The sequence below is a fragment of the Ictidomys tridecemlineatus genome, chromosome 3, assembly GCF_052094955.1.
Source record: "Ictidomys tridecemlineatus isolate mIctTri1 chromosome 3, mIctTri1.hap1, whole genome shotgun sequence".
Taxonomy (NCBI): Eukaryota; Metazoa; Chordata; class Mammalia; order Rodentia; family Sciuridae; genus Ictidomys; species Ictidomys tridecemlineatus.
The window spans coordinates 87,988,736-88,005,280 of record NC_135479.1 but is presented as its reverse complement, the minus strand read 5'-3'; the positions used below and the strand labels follow the sequence as shown (position 1 = coordinate 88,005,280).

Here is a 16,545-nt window from a genome sequence, read left to right as displayed (position 1 = left end):
ACGGAGTCGGGGAGATGGTGGAATGAGACAGACATTATTACCCTATGTATGGGAATGATTGTACGAATGGTGTGACTCTACATTATGTACAACCAGAGAAATGAAAAGTTGTACTCCAATTGTGAAAATAAGTAAACAAAAAAAATGGAATACAAGTGCAAAAAAAAAAAGTTGATGAAAAGGTGTCTTCTACTTATTAACTATTCCCATGTTGCACATATACTAGATTATTATAGACATTTTGGCCTCAAAAATTCCACTGTGCGAAGCCTGAGTTTAGCTGGTTAGCATGTGGGACCCAGTTTAAACTCTACTATCCCATGGTCAAATCTGTGAAAACACAGAGAATCAAAGTAAGAAATAGAATAAAAACTAACAATCCAAATTAATGATTTGCACCAGGCCTCAGAAGAAATTTCCATGAGTCAAAGTAAAGATAGATTCCTAAGATAGAATGACAAGGACAGTCAAGAAAAAAAGTTAATCTCTACTTCATACTTATAAGCGTAAGGAAGTTAAGTCTTGGCTAACCAGGCTTGCAGCTACCCCAGATGTTGCAACTGCTTTCTTCAACATCCAGGTCTCTTTTTCTTCCTTACATCTCTCTTATCATTATTACCTCTCTACTTCCTTTGGTGACCACAGTCATGTAAAGGCAATGGTAGAAGTAGATTATGGTGCATTTCCAGATGGAAAGATACTGGTAACAAGAAGGTACAGAGAGAAGAAAATTCATGGGAATGGTATGCATTTTTTAGGCCTTATCTTCATTTCTTTTGTGTTGCTATCACAAAATACCTGAGGCTAGTTACTTTATATATTAATTATGGAGGATGGAAATCCAAGATTGGGTGGCCTCATCTGGTTGGCCATTGGTAAGGGACTTCTAGCTGCAGTCACAGTGTGGCAATGGCATCATGGCAGGAGTATAAGCAGAAGACAGGTTACATGGCAAGACAGGATGGCAGGGAATGGGGAAGGCCAGATTTGCTCCTTTTGTAACAACACATGTCTTGGAAACTCACAAAGATACTAGATTCAATATAGTATTAAAATAGAACATTTTGAGGAGGATTAATATCTTTAAGCATATACTCTAAGCATCTGGGGAAGGGTTAAAAGGCTTCTAGAGAGGTATAAATAAAAGTAATTTCAGATTTTCTGCTGCACTATTAAATGGTTAAAAATGAACAGTATTTATCGTGTTATTAGGAGAAAGAAAATGTTTGCAGTATTGTTTTTCTAAAGACAAAGTAATAGAACATAGTGTTAAAGAGTAGTAAAAATAATAAAGACGAACAGAATATAAGACCATTTGGGGCTGGAATAGTAGCTCAGTGGTAGACTACTCACCTCATACATGTGAGTCACTGGGTTTGATCCCTAGCACCATATCTATAACACACTCCCACACACATTTTTAAATAATATAAGACTATCTTACTAGTAATTGGAATAAAATGATTATGTAAACATATAAGTTTACAAGGTAGAGGGCTGGGGTGTAGCTCATGGGTTGAGTTCTGGCCTAGCATGCAGGAGCCCCTGATTCACTGACCAATAATGCATACATTATACACATGCACAGAGGGTAGAGACACAGATTATATTAAAAAACCATATCTAATCAGGTTTGGCAGTTCATACCTGTAATCTCAGCTACATGAGAGAGGCAGGAGGATTGCAGGTTCAAGGCTAGCCTGGGCAACTTAGTGACACCCGGTCTCAAACAAACAAAAAAACATTGAGACTATATAACTCAGTGGCAGAGCATCCCTGGGTTCAATCCCCAGTACCACAAAGCACAACAAAACAAACCCAAAATCTAATCTAGGATTCCTATTACCTGATTTTGAGGCTTACTATATAGCTACAGTAATCAAGATGAGCTACACCCCCAGCTCTTTTTATATTTTATTTAGAGATAGGGTCCTACTGAGTTGCTTAGCGCATAAGTTGCTGATGCTGGCTTTGAACCTGTGATCCTTCTGCCTCAGCCTCCCTGGAGCCACTGGGATTACAGATGTGAACCACCGCACCTGGCTTCTCCATCACTTCTGACCTTAATTGCAAGTTCAGAGGTTTCCAGAACTATCCTTAGTTTCAATAATTCATTAGAAAGGCTGCCAGAACACCTTGAGAGCTGTTTTACTCATGGTTAACAATTTATTACAGCTGAAGGATGCGGAGTAAAATCCATCAAGAGAAAAGGCACAGAGTTCAGGAAAGACCCACAGTACATTTTTAGTATTTCAGTTTAAAAGTCAAAGTAATATTGAAGAGTGATTAAAGTTAGAAAAAAATTGTTTTCCTGTCTAATGATTAGAGAGATGATAGAATGGTTACTTTAAAGCCCCTTTCTGTATCTCTGACATCTGATCATATATGAGTCTGGTTCTATTGATTGCCTTATTTCTTGATAAAGACTCCCACCTTTGTTTGTGTTTGTAATTTTTAATTTAATACCAGATGTCATGTATAAAAGGACAGTAGTGACAGGTAGATGGTGTTTGTGCCTGGAAATGGATGTACCTCCTCTGTCAGGCCATTGTTGTGTCAATCAAATGGAGTTGAGGTGGGTTTGGATTCGGACATTGCTGGGATTACGTTCTAGGTACCTCAGTGTTGTTACCTTGTTTTGGCCTGTGTACTTTTGGCTTTCTCAGTCACCCCGTGCCTCCATCACAGACAGAGACTCTCTTTCCACGTTTCGGCCCCTCTGCTGGTGGCTGGTTGGTAGTGCTTGTGTCTTGAGTGCTGTGCTCCTGGTGTCCTCGCAGGTAGCTCTCTGCCGTCCTGGTCTAGTGTTGCTCTTAGTCCCTGTGTATCTGGGCCTCAGGGCTTTGCCCTTTCCTAAGCAACAGCAAACCTCTCTTTGGTATCAGCCTGGAATCCTGGGCCACTGAGGTTTCTCATGCTTCTTGGCAAACAGGATTTTGGCTTCTACCCCTAGCAGCAGTGGGGAATGTTCCCTCAGTGTTGGAGATTTTCCTGTCCTTTCACCAGTAACTAAGGGTTCTCCTTCAAGCCTTCCCCCAGAAAATGGGGATTTTTTTGTCTGAGAATTGGGTGTCAGATTTGCTACTTGCTGCCTGTGATTTATGACTGACTTTATAAGATGGAGGGATCTACGGTAGTGGGTGGGGCTTTGTGCCAGTAGCAGCTGATCACTCCACCCACATACCCGTATCTCTATGGGGCCTTCTCTTCATTTTCCTGCTATTCCTAATCTTTCTAATGTGTGAGCATTTGATAGTGGTTACAGTGGCTTCCTTTGCTTCTGGAGCTCCTGGTTATTCCAAATTGTCATGCTAACCACATGTGGCCTTAAAGAACACTTGCCTTGGGGCTTGTGACTGGGAATCAATTTTAACTTTTTTTAAATTTTAATCAATTTAAACTTAATAGCTGCATATGGATAAGGCCTCCATTTGGGATAGCATAGCTCTAGACATTGGGTGACCATCAGAGGTTCTATTTCTCATTTCTTTTATTTTTAAGATAGAAGAATGATATGTGTTAAAAAAAATTGGAAACAGTGGGAGCATTGGAGGATGAGGATTAGCTAAGAAGAAAATTACTTTCTGTTCTGAATGTCAATGCTCCTTTAACAAGGTCAGGGAACATATGAGGAGGTGCTGGTTTGGGAAGGAAGACAAGAATTTGAATACTGAAGAAGTCAAGTTGAGATTATGGGGTGTGCAGACAGAAATGACCAATAGGCAATTGTAAATAAGAATTTAGAGCAGAATTGAACAGAAAATGACAGGGCTAGATGTATAATTTTTTTTTAGTCATCCACATAGAAGAATAAAGCTATAGAAATCATTATCTTCCAAAGAGGCTGTGTAAGTCTTGGAAGAAAAAATTGTTGTGTTAGTCAGCTTTCTGTTACTATAACAAATATCTGAGATAAATGAACTTCAGAAGAGGAAAGGTTTGTATGGCTCACAGTTTTAGAGATTAATGATCATCAGTCCTATTGCTTTGGGCCTGTGGTGACCCAGTACACCATGGTGGGATCATGTGGAGGAGGAGACCTATTCACTTCATGCCTGGGCATGGAAAGAGAGACTGGCATCCCTCAGTCCCCTTCCAGGGCACATTCTCAGTAACCTAAAACCTCCCACTAGGCTGCATATCTTAAAAGTTCTATCACTTGGTATGTTTATGGACTGGAAACCAACCCTTTGAATGGCATTCCAGATTCAACAATAGCAAACTTCACACAGAACCTTGAAAAAACACCTATTTGTATTTAAAGGTTAAAAATAGGAAGAAGAGCAAGCAAAGCTGAAGCTGTTTACTATGCATTATTTTTAAGAAATAGTATATACCTTGCAAGTTCTAGCAGGAGCCCTTTGCTGTAGGTTTTGTACTTGTCAAGAAGATGAATCCTTTTACTTGAACATGTAGGTATAGGCACAGAACAGCTAATTTCCACTCAACATCATATTAGTCTTGTAGATAGCTTATATTGGCTAAATAAAACTATCATTATGCTATCATAGTGTCATTTCTGCCTATAGAATCATAAATGTGTTGCTCGTAGTGGTGAATATTTGATCATTAAGTTCCAGACTAAAGAGAATGCTGGTCCCTTTTTGGTGTTTTCTAATTAACCAGTAGTGGGGTAATTAATAGCGTATTTAATGGATTTTCTTTATATGATTAAGTGAAAATTGTTTGAGAGGACCTAGATAAGATATACTTTATTATGACAATGGGAAGTCCTGTGCATTTCCCATACTGTGTCCTACACTTGTAAAGGAAAATAAAAGGTCATGATTATGTTGCCTGCCGAGAAAAGCAGTAGATTGAAGGGCAGGGAGAGTCAACACTGGGATTGGAGAAGGCACTGGGATGGAAGACAAGCAGGAAGAGGGATTGTGGAGCAATAGAGGTAGGTTGAAGGTCATACCTGTGATAGCAGATCACGTGCTGCTTAGTTCAGTGCCTGATATATAACATGTGCTCAGTGAGCATTTGTTGAAGGGAAGAATGGGAGAAGGAAAATTGTTCCTTCAGGAACAGAGGAATCCTGCTTTGGCCCAACTTATTCATTGCTTGACCTAAATTATCTCATGTCCTTCCTGAACTTGAGTTGCTGTTAGGTTTATTATTAAAATATATACCAGGTAGTTTATATTTGAACTTGTAATCACTAGAGGGGAAGGGCATGAGGAGGGAGGAGGATGGTTTGCAATTTAGAGTGTAACTTTCTTTTGAGAATATAACAAGTATAGATGTAACCACATCTAATTCCTGAACACTCTGGCCTTGGGTGCTACAGGCCAGGACTTCTGGATGATCTGACAGATTAGAGATGTGCACTTATTTTCTTTGTTAAAAGAAAAAAAATCATCTGGTGAAATTACTATGAATGGTAGGGAATTTAGAAATATTTCTAGACTGTAAATGGGTAAAAATATGTAATATTTTAGTACACAAACTGATAAGATTCTATATAATTTCCAAGTTGTTTCTTCTTCTTTTCCTTCTCCTTCCTCCTCATCCTCCTACTCCCCCCCGCCCCGATTCTTCTAGGGGCTGGGATTGTGGCACAGAGATAGAGTGCTCACCTAGCACGTGCGAGGCACTGGGTTCAATCCTCGGCATCACATGAAATAAAGATATTGTATCTACCTATAATTAAAAGAAATATTTTTTAACAAGCCCTTCTAAAATCCGATTGTCCACAAAAACTTAGTTTGTAAAATCTTAATTGAATTTTTTATTCAAATATTATAGTGGACTCACATCTGATAGTGAAAATGTTTTAGAATATGACAAGATACAAGGCTCTGAAGGGTTTATTTTCAATTTTGTTTAAACTAACATGTGTTTCCAACTCAATTTACTTATTTTTTCTTGTTTTCCTCTTCTTACAACTCAATTTAATTTACACCCTGCACACATGTTGTCAGTGTTTCTGTTTGCATATAAGTGTAATATATGTTAACCAAGGGAAAGGTAGAGGAGAAACTTTTCCTTCAGTGTGGATTTGAGTGTCTAACAGGTGCTGTTTTAGGCACTGGGGATACAACACTGACAAAGCATAAAACACTTGCTTGCCTTCCTGGAACTACTGTGGAGACACACTTTGAAAAGGGAATATTTTAGTTTAGGTGGTAACTAGTCAAAGAAGGAAAACCATCTTTATCATCTACGATAGTTGTACTCATTGGGAACTCAAGATATAAGCTAATAAGCTCACTGAAGACAGGGATTTTTGTCTGGCTTTTGTCTGCTGTGTCCAGTACTATATCACCAGGTCCCAAAACAGTGCTTGGCTTGTACAAAGTATTCAGTAAATAACATGTTGTGAATTGAGGTGTTTATTGTTATGAATTTGTGAAATCAAGGCTATGTACTTTGGTTGGCTATTTTTTACATCTAACTAGTTGAAAATTTTATTATTTCAGTTGCCTTGTTTTTAATGTTGTCTAGTTTTTGTTTTTACTTGTGCTACATACCAGGATGCAGGAAAAACTTACTAGTATTTGATAATCAGTGATATGTTTATCTGACATTGCAAAGAATAGATTTGGAAAGGAACTTAAGAGATCTTCTTTTATTCACCTTCATGCCTCGGAAAACTGAATAAGATGATTAGATATGTAATCTTAATTAATCATTTTAAAAAACTAGGACAACATAATTATATTCCCCCTGGAGAAAAATGGGAAAAGGTACTTAACCCTAAAGGGAGATATAAAGGGACTAATCTGAAAATTTTAAACTTCTGTGTGGGAAAAATGGAAAAAAAAAATAGAGCACAACTAAGCTGCTCTTTGTTGATATCAGAAATGGGCCTGTCATTCACTTTGGCGTTGAAGCATGGCCTCCTATCTCAGGGGGCAGGACCAGGACTTTTTTTTTTTTTTTTTCTTTCCCAAGAGCTGGGCAGTCATTATAGGTTCAAAAAGCCCCAACTAGTTTTTCAAGAGTTTCTCCTCTTGTTTTCCCTGAAACTCGTGGTGCTTTTTTGCTCTACTTTCAAGATGTATTAAGGTCTTCTGTTTTGTGACTGCTTTGGGAGCCAGCAAATACCCTGACATGCATAATTCGAATTATGCAGGTTTTATGAGTAAGTTAATCTTATTTTTAAACTATTTAAAATTCAAGTGGTATTTAGAAAAATGTTAGCTTAGAGTTAGACGGTTTATCATTTACCACCTTTACTTTAAGCATTTTTTTTTTAATATTAAAAAAGCCTTTTCGGTTGATAAGAAAGCAAGGCTCTGCATAGAAAAGCCCCTTCATTGCTTAGATCTGTACTTTCAGTTTCTTTTGAAGTATCTTTGTTACATTAAATAATATTCATATGTGTTCAAAAGCCAGCTAGCCATATAGTTTTCTTGAGCATCTTTTTAGTTTTATGAGAAGTATTTTAAATTGAGCTTTTCTGAGCTCGATTGCTTACGCCTGACACAGTCTCAAGTTTCCACTGAATGGTAACAAAGACTGTGGAGTGTTGTTGGTACTGCAGTGAGAGGCATGCTTCCTTAGACCAGGTAAGAGAGATCAGTTTGTTTCTTACTGCTGAGAGTTTTTACAGTGTTTATTTTATATTCTTTTAGTAGCAGCAGTGTTGAATTGAAAAATAGCCAGTAGCATGCTGATTTCAAGACGTCCTTGCTGGTTGCAGTCTTAAAAACTACAGGGTATGGAGGTGGGGGGTGGGGGGGAGGGGTAGAGTTAGCCTGGTTTATCCCTGTTACTTATATAAATTAATTAAAATGTGCAGATAATTCTGGAGCTCAGTTTTCTTCATTCAGGAACTAAAGAAGCAGTTGAAGATACAATACGTTTATGGTTACTTCATATTCATTACTTGTGAAAGCAATTCAGGTGATAGTTTTTACTTTCATTTTTTTTTCCAATAGTTAATTAAATAAGCTTTAATCTTATTAAACATTTTTTCCCATTTATGAAAACTTTTAAATTGTCAACAGCAAAATATGCTCCCTCAGGTCCTTGGATCAACCTGACACTTGGAAAATATTTCAGCTTTTATAGCTGTTTCGTTCCTTTCTTTCTTTTTTTTTTTTTTCCTTGTACATTTTTCTTCAAAGTATTTGTGCTTTGAAAATGTCAGCTGTATTCTAATGAAGCTCAGGCATTGTTTGCTCATAAAGGGGCCGGTGCATTCCACTGCTTTATGGTTTATTATGAGGCACAGTGTGAGAGTGTGGGTGGCACCATTTGGTGTCTGCCTCTTGGGGTAGTGACTGCCATTATGTTAGCCTTGGATTGGCAAAGAAAATATAGCATGCAAGATGCTATATGAGTGTGGATACTGTGACGAAAATCTTATACCTAAACAATTCTTAGTGAGGCAGGAATGTGTGACAACTTGATTGAGTTGATCATTTCAAGTATGCCCTTGAAGTCTACATTTTAGTTACAATTTGTATTTTATCAGGCACATGTTTGTTTGTTTGTTTATTTGTTTTTAAATGTATATGGCACTAGGTCTTTTTGGAACTTTAATAAGGATGTGAATGTTTCTGAATAGGCTATAACATTTTTAATAGATGCAGTAATATTTTAAATAATGCATTTACTTAAAGTTGTAAGGAACTTGGTGTGGGTGGGGAGGGAGAGTGGGAGAGGAGGTCAGGCGGAGAGCCTTTCTTTCAGTTAGGAAAGCCCTGGTGAAGAAAAAAGCAACAGATGTTTCTTCTGTTACAATTGAGGTTGTTTCATTCAAAACTGGCAGTAGCTGGAATGGGTGTGTGTGAGAGATAAATCTGACTTAATCAGTGAATAAATAAAACAGCCATTTAGAAATTATTTTAAATTTATTCTTTTATGTTCAGCATTTCAAACTCAGCATTAGATAAACAAAAAGAGGCTTTTAAAAAATCTTCAAAATTGTGTATAATGAAAATGTAAGAAAGTTAATTTTGGTGCATTTAAGTTGTGGAAAAGTGGATCATTAGATCATTTAATATTTTTTAAAAACCTAGGCCATGAAAATAGATAGGAAATAGGTTGCAAAATCTTTGTAATTACACAGTAGGTACAGAGGCTTAAAATGAAATTGAATTACGAAACGTCAGTTGCATTCATTAGTAGATCATTTCCTTTTCTATGAAAAATGTGAGACTTGTCCCAAAGACCTTCAAATAAGAAATGTGGGAGAAATATTTTGGGTGTAACTGAAATGATACATTGTAGTTTGCCTCTAAAAAGAAAGATTATAAGCTTAGATTGGTTGCTGATAGAAAGGGGGATTTTGGAAAGAGCAGGAGAGAAGAGCCTGGAAGCAATGTGTGTATAATGAAAGCAGTCAAAATTTTTAAGAAATAGCTTTTGAATGTGTGGAATTCATAATGAGTAAAGTAAAATCCTTTCCTTTTACAAGTGACACAAAGAGAAGTGCTGTGCTCTTGTACAGTTTGCATTAATACACATTGCAACTTTATGCATTTCTTGAAGTTAGCTCTTGAAAAATCAGTGCTGAACCTCAGATCATGCACATATTAGGTCTCTATTACATTCCTGCCACATTCTCACTGTAAAATTAGTAGCGAAATACACTAGCCAAAAATATTCTTCAAGCTGTAGTTAAAATTGTATGGGTCAAATATTATACAGTTTTCTAAATATTTAATTGGTCTAAAAAGACTGCAAAAGACATCAACTGTCAAGCAATTATTAAAAATTTCTTTGGCTCTAAGATTTAAGATTCTAAATCTATATACATTTTGCTTTTTTAAGGAATAGCAATGTGTAGCAGTTTAGTTTCTTTCCTAAGAGAAGCAAAATAGCTTATGTGTAGTTTAAAAGCAATTTTTACATTTGACTCAAGTAAAAACTTACAATTTTAACCAAAGAATGTAAATTTTGATGGAATAGACAGCCTTAAAAAAATTGGTAACCCCAAGTAGGATATGTAACTATGATAGCATCATGGTTTGTAGTTATCAAAAATGTGTGTCATTTCTATTATAAATGTAAACAGGACAGAAGTAACTTATCAAGGAAGACAGAACACCAGCCATAGCAATACAGAAACAGTTGGGTCTGTTAATCCTTCAAATTAAGAAAGTATCAAATTAAGAAATTAAGAACAAGTCAGTTCCAATTATTTTAAAATGAATTCCCACTATCTCTTTTGATGTAAATGATCATGGAATCATTGTGTGTATTCAAATTATGGTGGAAAAACAAACATGCGTGCATTTTTATTATAGTGTAGATATATGCCTTATGTGACAGACCAATTTCTATTATACTGTGAATTTCTACTCTCTGTATGAGAAACCAAGCAAGCAAGTTGATACCTAGAAATGGGTCAGCAGTATCTGAAGAAAAAACAAAACAAAAATATTTCAAAATTCAGCTACTATGGAGAGGTAATTCCTAAATAACTAATTTTAATAGATACTTTCTATTACAATTGATATCACTATTTAAAATATATAATGAAAGAAGATTTCAGGAGCGAGGTACCTGTGAGTCTTCCTTTGTATGTGAATACTTGAGCACAAAACTCAGATCTTTTTGGGAATCTGTGTCTAACCTATTCATTATCCGAAGGTCAGACACTTGCAGAGCAGCATGTTGGTGTTCTCTCTGCCTTACATATACGTATGCAATTAGAAATAATTAATGACTACTTAGACATTTTTCGTCTTCAGAGTGGGAATAAGAGGGAAGATTTGTTTGATGCCTGTATTTTTCGGAAAACAATAACAACAACAAAAAGAAACTCTTTTGCATTGTTCAGGAGTAAGCAAAACAGTTTGAATACAGTGCTTCGGGTATATTATCAGTTAGCATTTTTCAAAATACATTTTTTTAGTTGTAGATAAACACAATATGTTTATTTATTTTATGTGGTACTGAGGATCGAACCTCATGCACGCTAGGCAAGCGCTCCACCACTGGGCCACAATCCCAGCCCTAGTTAGCTGGTTTTGCACAGGTCCAAGAACCTATTGTGTAAGAACATTGTTTCTTCCTCTCAGGTTTCAAGCAACCAGTTTTCTATTAAATTTTTAGATGGTAGCTCCAAGGCTGGAGACCATCAACAGGGAATTTTGGTTTTGGCACTTTGCTTATCTGTGGTGAAAATTTGACAACTCTCTTGACAGTTTGTGTGACAAAAAATGGGAAAAACAACAACAACAATAAAACAGTAACTGAGTACTTTTTGCCTGGTAGACACAGAGCTTATTTATTAAAAACAAAAAACATACAAACTAAACGCTTTTAAAAATCTTTTAGTGGATTAATTTTTAATACAAGAAGGTTTGGCTGACATGGATATCTAACTAAGATTCCTTGCTATTCATCATCTTTTTAAAAATTTAGGTAGTATCACAAATAGAACATCAATACTTTACTGCAATTTTGAATGAGCTACTTGTACTTAGTTTGGTAATGTACAAGTAATCCTCTTTTTAAAAAATTTTCTATGGAAAAGAATGGTTTTGAACCTCTTTAATTCATGGATATTCCTTGGTCTATGTGTGTGTATTCTAAAGTTTCATACTTACTTAAGAATCTTCAACTTTTTAAGATCTGTTTGTAGTCATTGTCACCTTTTATATATACTAGAAGAGTATCTCACTTGACTATAAATTTAAAATGATGTATTCATTAATACTGTCTGTTTACCATCTAAGAATGGGTTGAGAGTTTCTTCATGGGAATGACTTCTAATTAAGCACTCTTTAATACTCATAAATTCTGATCCTGTGGTTGCGCCCAACTCCCTTGATCTATTTCAGCCACTCAATGTCTGTTAGTGTGAGATAAAAATGTGCTGCTTTCTTCTTGTTCTCTTTTACTAGGCCTGTAAACAATGTGTACTTGCCATCTGGTGGGTGTATTGGCTGTGGTGACAGAGCTAAAGTAGAGGTTGAAAATGGACTAAACATTAAGAAAAGACAACATCTGGCTAGGGATGTAGCTCAGTGATAGACAGCTGCCTAGCACATGTGAGGCCCCAGGTTCAGTCCACTGCACTGCAGGGGTTGGAGAGATGGAAAGGGAGAAATTAGGACATCTGTAGAAGAGATTGAAGAAAGCCCTTTCTCTTTTTAAAATGAAAAGTAAGTTCAGTGTAGTAGAAAAAGTCTACTTATACTCTATTAATTCCTCAATTTAAACCAAGAAAAACAGAATTTGAAGCAGTGTTGCTGATTACAAAAATCATGTGAGGCACTTGTTAGCAGTATGAATTTCCACCTAGTTTCTGATTCTTGAGCCGTCTGCCATGGAGCCTGGCAGCATGTATTTTGAATACGGGAGGCCTTACGCCTTCCAGTGCATGCTGTGACCAGGCATGTTTGGGAAGAATTGGCTCCAAAGCAGTGGAAGAACCAAATTGTTTGAGGGCATATAGTAAACTTACTAAACTATTAATCAGAAGATATGTTGTCCAAAAATAGAAAATTTTAATTAGGCAGATGGAAGAGAAATGAGAAAATTAAGAATTAAAAGATTTCCTTGACTGAACAAGGTAACAATAACAACAACAAAAAAAAGTGTGTCATAATCCACAGTGTCACAAATATACTTAGCAAACCACAGTCACAATTGCAAAACCATCATACTTAATACAGCAGCATGTTACTTTCTGCTCTTTGGGATTGCCAAAAAGTGCTAGCAGAGTTACCACTATATCATCCCCTTACACCCCCACTCCTAGATAGGAGAAAGTAGACAATTCAAATTAGATGTAAAAGAAAGCAGTGAGTAGATAGCAAATATTGATTCCAGATATTTGTTTGAAACTCTGAGGCATATTGGCTAAATTCTCCTGCATTAATGTGCCCTTGCTATTGTTTTTTTAGATACTTTTATTTTCTTATTTTAATTTATTATTCATTGGTGCATTATTTTTAAAAAAATATTTATTTTTTAGTTTTAGGTGGACACAATGTCTTCATTTTACATTTATGTGGTGCTGAGTATCCAACCCCGTGCCTCATGCATGCTAGGCGAGCGCTCTACCATTGAGCCACAACCCCAGCCCTCATTGGTGCATTATAATTATACATAACAGAATTCATTATACCATTTGTGATACTTTAAAAACACCTTAATTAGAATGTTGATGTTCTCCTGCAGTCAATGAATGAAGATCTATAACTAAACGTTTAAAAAAAAGTTTGTGTATGTATATGTATACACAGAGAGAGAGAGAGAGAGAGAGAGAGAGAGAGAGAGAGATTGTTCTCGCAAGAGATTTAGTGAGGAGGGACTAAATTACTTCTAAGGTATTTTAGCTTTGAGGTTTAATGAACTAAATGAACCCAATTAAAATAGTCCAAACACCATAGCTTGAATTAAGAAATTTGCTTAAGAAATGAAGAAGCACTGTTTAAATCTTGGCACGTGGGAAGATAGAGAAAGAACTTTTTCTCTCTTCAAACTGAAGCATCCAGAACATTTATGGCTGTAGATACAAGAGAAAAGGGGAGCTAGATAGTTATTTTAAAAGATATCCTTCAAGGAAAATTGCTTACCAAAGCTAAAAGAACAGATGGAGTCTTTTTATGAAAAGTAGGTATATAAGAAAGTCTGAAATAAAATGTGTGGATCCCTTCAGGAAGTATGACCTTTTAAAAAAATATTTTTAGTTGTCAATGAACCTTTATTTTAAATTTATTTATATGCGATGCTAAGAATCGAACCTAGTGCCTCACACATGCCAGGCAAGCACTCTACCACTAAGCTACAACCCCAGCCCTGAGGAAGTGTGACCTTTGAGCTACAGAGCTGCTACTTATTAGGGCCTTTTAAGGGTCCTTTCCTTGGTTCATGGACAGGTAGGTTCTGGCTGGGTATCTGTGTTAGTTAACTTTCCACCACTCACAACCCACCTGAGAAAGTCAGCTTAGAGGAGGAAAGATCACGGACTCCGAAGTTTTATTATGTGTTCACTTGGCTCCTTTGTGTCTGGACCTGTGTTGAGGCAGAACTTGATGACAGAGCACTGCAGAGCAGAGCTGCTTACCTCCTGGCAGCCAGAAAGCAGAGTGTGCCACCAGTGGCTTGGAACAAGAGGTACTCAGGCCCCAGGGACCTGCTTCCTCCTGCTAGGCCCCACCTCCTACAGTTTCCACCATCTCCCAATAGTTTGTTCAGTGATAAACCCCCCAGTAGATCAATCTATTGATGAATCAGAGCCCTCAAGATCTGCTTCTCCAAAGCCCCACCTCTGAATATTCCAGTATTAGGGATCAAGCCTTCCATACCTGAGCCCTAGAGGACATTCCAGATCCAACCTCAACAGTGGCCCCATTTGGGGGAATCTTGAGTGCTTCCTGTGCTGCAACAGCTGCAAAAACACCCAGGCTTTTGCTTCTATGGTTTTGACATATAGGACGACCTTTCAGATCTTCTATCCTTATCTATGCATGGTAGGATGCTTGATTTCCATTTTGAAACTGTACACTGAGGGGGAGGTTCCAGAGGTCACTTTAATCACAATGCCTGGAGGTACCATGAACTTTGATCTTCATTTTCTTACCCCCTCTTAATTATGGTGCTATTGTGATCAAGCAAGATCAAAATATAATAATGATAATTGCATGCAGGTTTAATCCTAGAACTTTGATGAACATGTTGAGTACAAATGTTACAAAATAGGCTGGGAATGTAACTTGGGGTTCAATCCTGACTTTTTGCAAAAAGAAAACAAAAAAGCAACAAAATAGAGCACAGAGTGATAAATGTGCAGATAGGTAATGTGTATTATAGCTATACTATTTAGTAAATGCCATGAAAACTATCTTCTAAGAAGATGATTTTGGAGTATATCTAAACATAAAAATGAAGGAAGCTAGAATAACTATTAATAACTATGAAGCTAGAATAACTATGTATTTACCTTTATGTATAAGTATGTATTACCTTTATTCCCACCCCATGAGTGAATATTACACAAGAATATACTGTATCTTACGTATCTCGAAGCTTTGGTATGTCCATTTTGGATTCACTTTCTTTTCAAATCCATTTTGAGTAATTAGCATCTGTTTCATTTATGAAGATAGGTTAGGGTAAAGTACATATAAAATTAATTTTAAGGATAGATTATTATTATTATTTTATTTTTTGGTCCTGGGCATTTAACCCAGGGGCACTTTACCTGGAACTATATCCCCAGCCCTTTTTATTTTTTATTTTGAGAAGAATAGATTCTGATTGACCCAAACATTTGCCAAGCCATTTTCCCAAGACATTATCATTTAACAAGAAATCTATGTAAACATTATTAATGTTATTTGTTATTGTTAGTGCTACATTATTTTTATTAATATTAATGTTATTACTGATAGTAATTATTATAGTTTTATATATAGTTTTTTTGTCTTGTCTTCAAAATCTGATGTATATTTTACACTTAGAGCACATCACAATTTAGATGACTAAATCTTCAACAGTGAAGTGAAATGTAATACTACCAAAACAGGTAAGTTGTATTTAGTGGAAAAATACTTTTGCTTTAGTCTTAAAATTTAAAGTAATAAAATTAAATAAGTTTAAAATTTAGGTTCTTCAGTTACACTAACTGCATTTCAAGTGCGCGGTAGTCTTATGTGTCCAGTGACTACTGTATTAGCATGGAAACAAGAGTTGTGGGTGAGAATATGCACAAGCAGGAGGTGAATCAGGGAGTTATTGCAATAGTTTACCCAGAGCCTTTGACCAGAGTGGTAGTATGGAGTCTGAGGGAAATGGTGTGCTCAAGGTGTGTTTTAAAGATAGAGCCAACAGGATTCATGAATGGTTTGAATGTGGGATATGAGAGAAAGAGGAGGAAACATGATCTTTTTGATATGAACAAAGAACAGAGTTGATGTTTCCTGAGAAGAGGAGAGAGGTGGAAGAAGACAGTTTCTGGATGTACTGTGTGTGTGTGTGGGGGGGCGGGTAGAGGGGTGTTCAAGGGCTAGATTTTGGATGTGTTAAATTAGAGGTATCTTTTGACCTCAAAATGCAAATATGAGAAGACAACTGGATATGTGAATCTGAAGTTCAGGATGGAGGTTTACTCCAGAGAAATATATGGGAGTTTTCAGTGTATCTAAAACCCTGAGATGTAGATGATCTCATCCAGTGAGGAAAGTTTGACAGGAAAGGTTGGAAGACTGAACTTAAGGATCCCTGAATGGAGAAGAGGAGCCAGAAACCAAGTTGAGAAGGAACAGAGACAGTGGGTTAGCAGGAGAACCAAGAGGGGATGGTGGCTTGCATGCCAAATAGAGAATGTGATCAAGGTAAAAGCTGAGACTTGACCATTAGGTCCAGCAACATGGGGATGATCTTGACAAGAGCTTATTCAGTGGAATTATAGAGGGAAATGGGAGGGGATTCAAGAGAAGCTTAGAAGTGGAGAAGTGGAAATGTCACAAATATCATTTTGTGAGTAGTTTCATTGTAGAGAGCAATAAGAATGAGTGGTAGCTGGAGCACTATGCATGGTCAAGAAGTTTTTTTTTTTGAGATGAAAGAAATAATCCATGTTTTATGTGTTAATGAGAATTTTGTATCAGAGGGAGAAAGGTTGCAGTG

General features: G+C 36.6%; 1 protein-coding gene across 13 annotated transcripts in view; it reads left to right on the top strand.

Annotated features, from left to right (window-relative positions):
- The window catches only part of Tfdp2 (transcription factor Dp-2), a 161,985-nt gene that overhangs the window by 84,328 nt on the left and 61,112 nt on the right, over positions 1 to 16,545 (top strand). Inside the window, exon 2 of one of the 13 annotated variants that reach the window (XM_021728290.3) lies at positions 15,378 to 15,442. The exons of 11 other annotated variants lie outside the window; for them this stretch is intronic. The gene's annotated coding sequence lies outside the window, so the exon portion shown is untranslated. Of the gene's footprint in view, positions 1 to 7,424; positions 7,518 to 15,377; positions 15,443 to 16,545 lie in introns of those variants that run through there. One more of the 13 variants, XM_078043442.1, reaches the window with a different exon arrangement.